Source organism: Mixophyes fleayi, chromosome 1, assembly GCF_038048845.1.
Source record: "Mixophyes fleayi isolate aMixFle1 chromosome 1, aMixFle1.hap1, whole genome shotgun sequence".
Lineage (NCBI taxonomy): Eukaryota > Metazoa > Chordata > Amphibia > Anura > Limnodynastidae > Mixophyes > Mixophyes fleayi.
In genome coordinates this window covers 44927616-44938816 of record NC_134402.1, presented here as the reverse complement: position 1 = coordinate 44938816, position 11201 = coordinate 44927616, and positions in this window count along the sequence as shown.

The window sequence follows — 11201 nt, the reverse complement described above, 5'->3', positions numbered from 1 at the left end:
TGTGTCATGCTGCTATTGTCCCTCTTTTTTTAACCCCTCTGTGTCATGCTGCTATTGTCCCTTTTTTAACCCCCCCGTGTCATGCTGCTATTGTCCCTTTTTTAACCCCCTCTGCGTCATGCTGCTATTGTCCCTTTTTTAACCCCCCCCGTGTCATGCTGCTATTGTCCCTTTTTTAACCCCCCTGTGTCATTCTGCTATTGCCCCCTGCCCCCGTTTTTCTCCCTTCACTTACCTTTACTTCTCTCTTCCTCCCTGTCTTCTCTGCTGCTCTGTGCTCCACTGCTCCAGACTGACTGAATGCTGGGCGTGACATGATGATGTCACACCCGGCATTCAGTCAGTCTGGAGTAATGGAGCACAGAGCAGCAGTGAGGAGGGACGCCAGCGCCGCAATTTCGTGAGTATGTTTTGGGTTTTTTTTAACTACCCTGCTCCCCCCACCAACGACTGAGCCCCCCCCCCCCCCCCCCCGAAAAAAAAAATTAAAAAAAAGGAACAAAAAAAAAATTAGTTTTGAAAAAAAATTGCCGGCGCTAGGGCCCGAGCCGGGCCCCCTGACATGCCCGGGCCTGGGTAATTAGTAACCGCTCCCCCCCCCTCCCGGCGGCCCTGTGGATGCCTACTGCTGTAAAGCTGCCTATTAGAAATTTCCCTTCTCCCAAAATTCCCACCCACAGGACAAACAGGACAGCAGGGCAGAGCACTAAAATAGGGGACAGATGGGAGGTATCACAATTACCATACCCCCACTTCTAAATTTCCACTTTGACCACTGCCAGAAATCTAATAATCTAATATTGCATACCAATGATTCAATGTAATGATATCCCAGTTCAATTATGTTAAAATATAAAAACTACACATTTTGGCTACATTTATGAGATCAATAAGTATAAAATACATACACTGTTTTTACCAGGGGCCATTATTATTCAACTGACCCAATACTTTTCGTATCAGATATGTACAACTGATTATTATTTAGTATTGATTACTGTATAGATATGTACTTTATTGAATACTACAGACCCATGTATTACATCATTTTATAGATAGATAGACACAGATATCTTGCTTTGCGCTATAGAAATTACATATATATACAATACTGTACACAAATTTTAGGCAGATGTGGAAAAAATGCTGCAAAGTGAGAATGCTCTCAAAAATAGAAGTGTTAATAGTTTATTTTTATCAATTAACAAAATGCAAAGTGAATGGACAGAAGAGGAATCTAAATCAAATCAATATTTGGTGTGACCGACATCTGCCTTCAAAACAGCATCAATTCTTCTAGGTACACCTGCACAAAGTCAAGGATTTGGTAGGATTATAGCCAGGTGTATGATTAACCAATCATATCATCCATATGATTCAGGACTGATGTCATTCCTGAGAGACAATAAAGTGTCCAACACATGATTGGGGAATAGTGACTACAATATTGTGCCACTATGAACCAGCATCCACAAAAGTGCCTGAATAAATCAGATAACTAGGAGTTCATAACAATGTCATTTTATTGCCCTTTGATATGATGTGTTAACCAAATATTGCCATACTATCTATTTCTACTAAGTGAGGTCTTGTAAATGTATTTATTTGTGGACATTGATAGTACCTGAGATAAAACTTTCACTGACTATTTTACTTATTTGTTTAATTTCCCAAGGAATTGTCACCAGAACCCGAAAATTTGCATGCAGATGAAGCTACAGCAACTAATGATGCCGGAAGACCTGTGCCCACCCTGTATGTCTATCGCACCACAGCATGCCAGGAATACATAGATCAAAGTGACTGGGTTCTGTGGAGACATTCGGCCATTTATACTATAGAGGACATTATCTATGAAGATATGGTGTCCGGAGAGCTGATACTCCTGAGTAGGACACAACAACTGTCCATGGCGTACTGGGAGGAAGACATGCTGATATGGGTCCATGACTCATTCCTATAAATCTGTTTTTAATTTAATAAATATATTTAGCATTCACAAATGTTCAAGTTGATTGTGTTAATCCAACATAGTTTTGGTGTTTAAGCAAGCCTTCTTGACTTTGGTTAAGTATATAGGTAACTTTCATAACTTTGGCATTCTGCTAGCTCACTAACTAATAAGAGTTTTGAGTTGTGACTGATTTTCATTCAGGTTATTTGCTTTACTAAAACGGACTAAGACTGCACCTACCCAATCTATGTACAACACAATTTAATGCATCAGATCACAGCAGATGTTTAATGAAGTGCAATTGTGCACATTTGAATCTTACAACTGGCCATCATTAAGACTGTCATTAGGCAGATACAGACAGCTGGCCAGATGTCTGTTCATACATAGCAGTATTGGCACCAACTGGCACCAAGTATAGCCATCTTAAGAACCCGTACACAAAGGCATTTTCCTAGCATTTTAAAGGAGTCTTGCTAGTAGTAAAAAATATAAAAAAGATTTTGGGTTGTCTAAAGAAAAACTACACCTTTAGTGGAGCTGTTGCTAATTAAATGTGCTCCCCCCAAAAAAATAGGGGGACCTGCAACTGGAACCCCCAGTTACCTAAAGTCGTCTATAGATTTATAGTAGATTAATAGTGGAGCACTATTGAGAGTTATGGATGGCTTTGGAGAACGTCTTTGAATTTCTGGCTCTCACTTTGGATAATGGGAGGAGTTCCCAGAATGGGGATTTCCATATTCCATGTAGGGGGAGGGACATATTTGGATATTTACAACCCTGCTTACTAGCTCTTATCTATCTTGCTATTACTTGACCAAATTTATTGAGAAACCTCAGATTTTGTTATTCATCTGTTTCTGGAGAATATCAGTGCTACATATATGTGGAATGTATTTTATTTTTTGTCTATAGAACCTATAACATTTTTATTAACTGACTTTATCAATGACAATACAAGTTCATTTATAAAAAATAAAAAATACTGTGACCTAGTAACTGATTGAGCATCGCTGCACCTAGTTTCACACACTGCACGTTTTACATTAACATATTATATATCTCTTACATTTACATTAACATATTATATATCTCTTACATTTACATTAACATATTATATATCTCTTACATTTACATTGACCTATTATATATCTCTTACATTTATATTGACCTATTATATATCTTAGGAAAGTAAAAAATGACCACCAGAGGTTTTACTACCTCGTCTACCAGGAGTTTCCCAAAACCGGGCCACCATAAACCCCTCTGACCTATCCACTGCATCACAACCGACCCTGGAATAGAAGATGTGTCCCCTGCTGTCCTATGCAATGCAGTCCAATGAACATACGAGTGTCCAAGCACTCAGATCAGCCGTTGGGTCTTGTGATCTGTAAGAGGCAGCGAAAACAAAATAAATATTAGCATACAACGCAAACAAGCACATTTCAAAGTGTGTGAATGGAAAGGAAAAAGAAACAAAAGAAGCCAGCATGGCCTAGAGACTTAAGCATGCACCTCCATATCCATCGTGACCAGCAGTCCAATGCACAAGAAGTGTATATTCCCACAAAGTGAAAGAAGGAAAGAAAGAAGGGAGCAGATGCATAAGCAAAGGTAAAACCATAAAACCTTGTGGTGCCAAGTGCCAATCAGGCCCACTTTTTACAGGAAAAAAATTGAGAAATCCCTTTGCGACTTGCCTCCAAAAGCACGAGCAGCTGAAACCTTGTGCCCCCACAGCAGCTAAAGTCAGTTGAGAAGAAAAGTCAAGGAAGAAGAGAGGGTCGTACATAACGTTTATATACATCAGTTTTCCACCTTCCTAACTCCTTTATAGCAGGCCCCAACGGGTCTGATTTAGATTACCTCACCTTGCAGCACACAGAACTGCCAGATAACACCACATCTTGCTCCAGTATACCTGAAAGGGGGGAGGACCTGGAGGACGCAATTAGCTTGTTCACCCGGAGAGCGCCAAAGTATAACATGACAAAGGCTGTTCGGAATAAAGCCACCTCATAGCTGTCTCGCGCCACCCTTGAGGTCACGTCCAACAAACTGCCTAACAAGGAGTTGCTAATGGGCCTCCTCTGATCCAGAGAAGTATGAGACTTTCGCCCGCTTCGTTCTAATTTTCGAGAGAGATTTGAAGGCATTGTGTTTCTTTAGTGACTCATGACTGATATCGTGCTCAATAAAGAGTGTAAAATGCAGTACAAGGCTGTTTCTAGTAGGGATGTGCACCGGCGACTTTTCAGGTCTCGTGTTTTGTGTTTTGGATCCGGATTTTCGTTATTTTTGGGGTTCGGATTTGTCTCGCAAAACACTTGATGAAAGGTCTCGGTTCGGATTTAAGGTTTTGGATTCGGATTTTTTTTGAAAAAAACATAAAAAGTTTAAAAATCAAGTTTTTGGGCTTATTTTCACTCCTAGGCTATTATTAACCTCAATAACATTCAATAACAAGCATTTCCACTAATTTACAGTGTATTCTGAACACCTCACAATATAGTTATTAGTCCAAAATGTTGCAACAAGGTATCTTTCTGGACTGCGTAGAGGAGTGGGTCACCACAATATATATTAAAAACCCTGAACTTTTATGATTCGCACCAATAAATGTACCTGGACTGCGTAGAGGACTGGGTCACCACAATATATATTAAAAACCCTGAACTTTTATGAATCGCACCAATAAATGTACCTGGACTGCGTAGAGGAGTGGGTCACCACAATATATATTAAAAACCCTGAACTTTTATGAATCGCACCAATAAATGTACCTGGACTGCGTAGAGGAGTGGGTCACCACAATATATATTAAAAACCCTGAACTTTTATGAATCGCACCAATAAATGTACCTGGACTGCGTAGAGGAGTGGGTCACCACAATATATATTAAAAACCCTGAACTTTTATGAATCGCACCAATAAATGTACCTGGACTGCGTAGAGGAGTGGGTCACCACAATATATTAAAAACCCTGAACTTTTATGAATCGCACCAATAAATGTACCTGGACTGCGTAGAGGAGTGGGTCACCACAATATATATTAAAAACCCTGAACTTTTATGATTCGCACCAATAAATGTACCTGGACTGCCTAGAGGAGTGGGTCACCACAATATATATAATAAGAAAACCATCAACTTGTATGATTCGCACCAATAAATGTACCTGGACTGCGTAGAGGAGTGGGTCACCACAATATATATTAAAAACCCTGAACTTTTATGATTCGCACCAATAAATGTACCTGGACTGCCTAGAGGAGTGGGTCACCACAATATATATAATAAGAAAACCATCAACTTGTATGATTCGCACCAATAAATGTACCTGGACTGCCTAGAGGAGTGGGTCACCACAATATATTAAAAACCCTGAACTTTTATGAATCGCACCAATAAATGTACCTGGACTGCGTGGAGGAGTGGGTCACCACAATATATTAAAAACCCTGAACTTTTATGAATCGCACCAATAAATGTACCTGGACTGCGTAGAGGAGTGGGTCACCACAATATATATTAAAAACCCTGAACTTTTATGATTCGCACCAATAAATGTACCTGGACTGCGTAGAGGAGTGGGTCACCACAATATATATAATAAGAAAACCATCAACTTGTTTGATTCGCACCAATAAATGTACCTGGACTGCGTAGAGGAGTGGGTCACCACAATATATATTAAAAACCCTGAACTTTTATGAATCGCACCAATAAATGTACCTGGACTGCGTAGAGGAGTGGGTCACCACAATATATATAATAAGAAAACCATCAACTTGTATGATTCGCACCAATAAATGTACCTGGACTGCGTAGAGGAGTGGGTCACCACAATATATATTAAAAACCCTGAACTTTTATGAATCGCACCAATAAATGTACCTGGACTGCGTAGAGGAGTGGGTCACCACAATATATATAATAAGAAAACCATCAACTTGTATGATTCGCACCAATAAATGTACCTGGACTGCCTAGAGGAGTGGGTCACCACAATATATATTAAAAACCCTGAACTTTTATGAATCGCACCAATAAATGTACCTGGACTGCGTAGAGGAGTGGGTCACCACAATATATTAAAAACCCTGAACTTTTATGAATCGCACCAATAAATGTACCTGGACTGCGTAGAGGAGTGGGTCACCACAATATATTAAAAACCCTGAACTTTTATGAATCGCACCAATAAATGTACCTGGACTGCGTAGAGGAGTGGGTCACCACAATATATATAATAAGAAAACCATCAACTTGTATGATTCGCACCAATAAATGTACCTGGACTGCCTAGAGGAGTGGGCACTGGGCACCACAATAAAATATATAAAAAACCTTCAACAGGTCTGCATTACACTACACATACGGCTGCTCCTCCATCCTCTCCATCATATACATGTTGGAGTTTTAGCGTGTGACAACCTCTTGTTTTTGATAATGTCAGTGCATTTTGAATATTTTTCAATTTGCCCCACACCACTGAATGTACTTTATCTATGATACGCATCTATCTATCTTGACTGCGTAGTGTGGTGGCCCCGGTACACAATTTGGTACCGAGGCCACAATATAATTAAAAAACCCTCCACGTGTCAGAATTCCACCAAAAAAGGGTATGGACTGCGTAGTGTGGTGGCCCCGGTACACAATTTGGTACCGAGGCCACAATATAATTAAAAAATTGGGCATCAACTGTCACCGTTGTTTAATATCTGATACACCTAAATATGGACTGCACAGTGGAGTGGCCCCGGTAGTAAATTTGGTGCCGGGGCCACAATACCTCCTCCAACTTCCAAGTGTAGTGTTTATAAAGACAGACAGCGTCGAAGTGTTATTAGTTGACTTTCTTAACCCTAAAATTGTCCCTGTTGCAAATATTCGTGCAATGGACAGTTACTTTTTTATTGAAAGACTCAAGCTTTCAAGTGTAGTGTTTATAAAATATAAACAACAATACAGTAGTTTTAGAGCACGTCAATACCTCTTGTTTTAAATTATGACACGGCATTTTACTTTTGGTTTAATTTCTTGAATTTTTTTAAATTTGGTTTTACTTTTTGAACATGGCAAACGACTGTTGATTGGTCATATAATGCAAAAAAAAAAGGTCCAAGATGGAATTGTCCTTGGGCCCTCACACCCACCCTTATGTTGTTGAAATAGAACATGCACACTTTAACAAACCAATCATTTCAGCGACAGGGCCTACCAAACAACTTTGGCTGAAATGATTGGTTTGTTTGGGCCCCCACACCAAAAAAGCTATTCATCTCTCCCTGTACAGACTAAACAGGCTCTACTGAGGCAAGATGTCGTCCTCATCCTCAACCTCTGATTCCTCTCCCCCTACAGTGTGTACTTCCTCCTCATCACACATTATCAATTCGTCCCCGCTGGACTCCACAACCACAGGTCCCTCTGTAGTATCTGGAGGGCAGTGCTGTACTTCATTGAGGAATTGATTATTCATTTTTATAAACATCATTTTTTCAACGTTCTGAGGAAGCAACCTCCTTCGCCGCTCACTGACCAGGTTCCCCGCTGCACTAAAAACTCTTTCCGAGTACACACTGGAGGGGGGACAACTCAGGTAAAATAGAGCCAGTTTGTACAGGGGCTTCCAAACTGCCTTTTTTTCCTGCCAGTAACAATATGGACTGTCTGACATGTCTACTTGGATGGTGTCAGCAAAGTAATCATCCACAATTTTTTCTATTGTGACAGCATCCAATGCAGCGAGAGTAGACATGTCTGCAATGGTTGGCAGGTCCTTCAGTCCGGACCAGATGTTATCAGCATCCCCGCCAGTGCCTCTTTTGGGAAAACTGAGCTTTTTCCTCGCAGCCATAGATGTGGAAGAAAATGAGGGTGGAGCTGTTGGCATGTCACGGTCCTCTTCAGAGGACAATCTCCTGACCAGCAGGTCTTTGCACCGCTGTAGACTTGTGTCCGCCGGAAACAGAGACACAACATACGCTTTAAACCGAGGATCGAGCACGATGGCCAGAATATATTCCTCTGACTTTAAAAGAGTGACCACCCTCGGATCCTGGCAAAGCGTACGAAGGGCTACATCCACAAGAGCTACATGCTTGGTGTAATCGCAATGGCTTACCAGCTCCTCCCTCACTTTCTCCAGCTGCTTCTGCAACAGCCTGATCAGGGGAATGACCTGACTCAAGCTGGCAGTGTCGGAACTGACTTCTCGTGTGGCAAGTTCAAATGGCTGCAGAACCTTGCACAACACGGAAATCAGTCTCCACTGCGCTTGACTGAGGCGCATCCCCACTCCTTTGCCTATGTCGTAGGTGGCTGTGTAGGCCTGAATAGCCTTTTGTTGCTCCTCCATCCTCTGCAGCATATAGAGGGTGGAGTTCCAGCGCGTCACAACCTCTTGTTTGAGGTGATGGCAGGGCAGGTTCATGCTTTTTTGATGTGCCTCTAGTCTGCGGTAGGCACTGGCTGAATGCCGAAAGTGTCCAGCAATTTTGCGCGCCACCGCAAGAATCTCCTGCACACCCCTGTCACTCTTGAGGTAATGCTGCACCACCAAATTAATGGTGTGGGCAAAACATGGGACGTGCTGGAAATTGCCCATATTTAATGCCCGCACAATGTTACTGGCATTGTCTGACACCACAAATCCCCATGAGAGTCTAAGTGGGGTAAGCCACTGGGAGATAATTTCCCTCATTTTCTCTAATATGTTGTCAGCGTTGTGCCTCTTATTAAAGCCTGTAATACACAATGTTGCCTGCCTTTGCAAGAGCCGCCATTTTGTAGTTGCTGCTACTGATGCAGCTGTTGCTGTTGCTGCGGAAGGGGATGCATCTACCCAGTGGGCTGTCACAGTCATATAGTCCTTCGTTTGCCCAGAACCACTTGTCCACATGTCCGTGGTTAAGTGGACAGTGGGCACAACCGCATTTTTTAGAGCACTGAGGACACTTGATCGTACTTCTCTGTACATTTTTGGTATCGCCTGCCTAGTGAAGTGGAATCTCGAGGGGATTTGGTACCGGGGACACAATACCTCCATCAACCCTCTAAATCCCACTCCACTGATGGCGGACACCGGGCGCACGTCTAACACCAACATTGCAGTTACAGCCGCAGTTATACGCTTTGCAATAGGGTGACTACTATCGTATTTTGTGGTCATGGCAAACGACTGTTGGACGGTCAATTGTTTTGTGAAAGACTTAGCGGTCTTACGACTTCCCCTCTGGGAAGATGACCGACTAACAGCAGCAACAGCAGCAGTGGCAGTAGTAGGCGTACCGCTGCAGGATTCCTCGGATGAATCCCGTATTGAGGAGGACTCAGTCTGGCTGCTGACTTGGGCTGCAGGACTGAATCTGATGGAGATTGTGGAGGAAGTTGACGAGGAGGGTGTTGCTGGTGTGTATCCAACTGGACCACGGGATTTAGGTGTCCCTGTACCGATGAGGGTCCTAGCCCCAGTTCCTGAACTAACCACTGAACTATGAAGGTTATTCAGGTGACGTATAAGGGAGGATGTTCCTAGGTGGGCAAGATCCTTACCCCTGCTTATTTGAGCTTTACATAAGCTACATATGGCCATACATTGGTTGTCTGGATTTGGATAAAAATAACTCCAGACCGAAGAGGTGCATTTTTTGGTCTTCTGACCAGGCATGACGATGGGCTTTTTCATCCCATGGACATCAGCTGTTTCCCCCCCTGGTGCCTCATTTACAATAACCACATCACCATCCTCATCATCAAGTTCCTCCACAGCGCCAGCTACATCATCAATAGCCTCCTCCCGAGCCACCTCTTCCCGTACAGTGATGGGAAGGTCAGGCTTGACAACCACCAACATCCTTGGACTCGCCTTGTGGATTTGTGATAATTTCTCTTTAGAAGGCAGAGTTGTTTGCTGTTTTGTTGCTGACAGCATAACTCTCTTCAATTTTTTGTAGGGGGGGGGGGAGGAGGAGGAGGGCTAAGATCCGTGGGTGAAGCTGAACCACTAGTCATGAACACGGGCCAGGGCCTAAGCCGTTCCTTGCCACTCCGTGTCGTAAATGGCATATTGGCAACTTTACGTTTCTCCTCAGATGATTTTAAGTTTCTCTTTTTGCTACTTTTTCTTAACTTGGGCTTTTTGGATTTTACATGCCCGGTACTACGAGATTGGGCATCGGGCTTGGAAGACGACGTTGATGGCATTTCATCGTCTATGTCATGACTAGTCGCAGCAGCTTCAGCATTAGGAGGAAGTGGGTCTTGATCTTTCCCTACTTTATCCTCCAAATTTTTGGTCTCCATTATATGTAGCACAAGATACTGCAGAAAGTGTGAACTTGGTAATATTGCAGTACCAATGGACTTATACTGCTGTATTGGTTTTGCAAATTTGGTTATAATTATTATATATTTTTTTTTTTTTTTAATTTTTTATTTTTTTTTACTTTTTTTTTATTATTTAAAAACTTGGGAATAATGGGGAAATAACTATGCCCTTAGAAGCACAGAGCACAGGACACAGCACCACTGGACTGAACAGGACACGGCACAGGACCCAGCAGCACTACGGAACTCAGCAGGACAGAGCACAGGACACAGCACCACTGGACTGATACTGCAGAATGTGTGAACTTTGTAATATTGCAGTACCACTGGACTTTTACTGCTGAATGTGTGAATTTGGTAATATTGCAGTACCAATGGGCTTATACTGCAGGATTGGTTGTGCAAATTTTGTGGTAATTAAAAAAAATTAAAGTAGTTTTTGGTATTTTTTTAAATAACTTTTTTTTATTTTTTTAAACACAGGGGAATATTGGGGAAATAACTATGCCCTTAGAAGCACAGAGCACAGGACACAGCACCACTGGACTGAACAGGACACAGCACAGGACCCAGCAGCACAACTGACCTCAGAAGGACAGAGCACAGCACACAGCACCACTGGACTGATACTGCAGAACACAGCACAGCACAGCACAGCACAGAACTAAACAGCACAGCACAGAACTAAACAGCACAGCACGAGATCTACCAGGACAGAGGACCACCTAACACACCCTCCCTCTACCCTGATCAATGCCCGAGTGAAGATGGCGGCGACTAGCGGGGAATTTATAGGATCCGAGTATCGCGAGATCCGACAATGGGATTATGAGTCAGAGCCTCAGTTTCAGATTTGAATTTAGCGCCAATACCCGGATCTGTCTCGGATCCGACTCGGATCG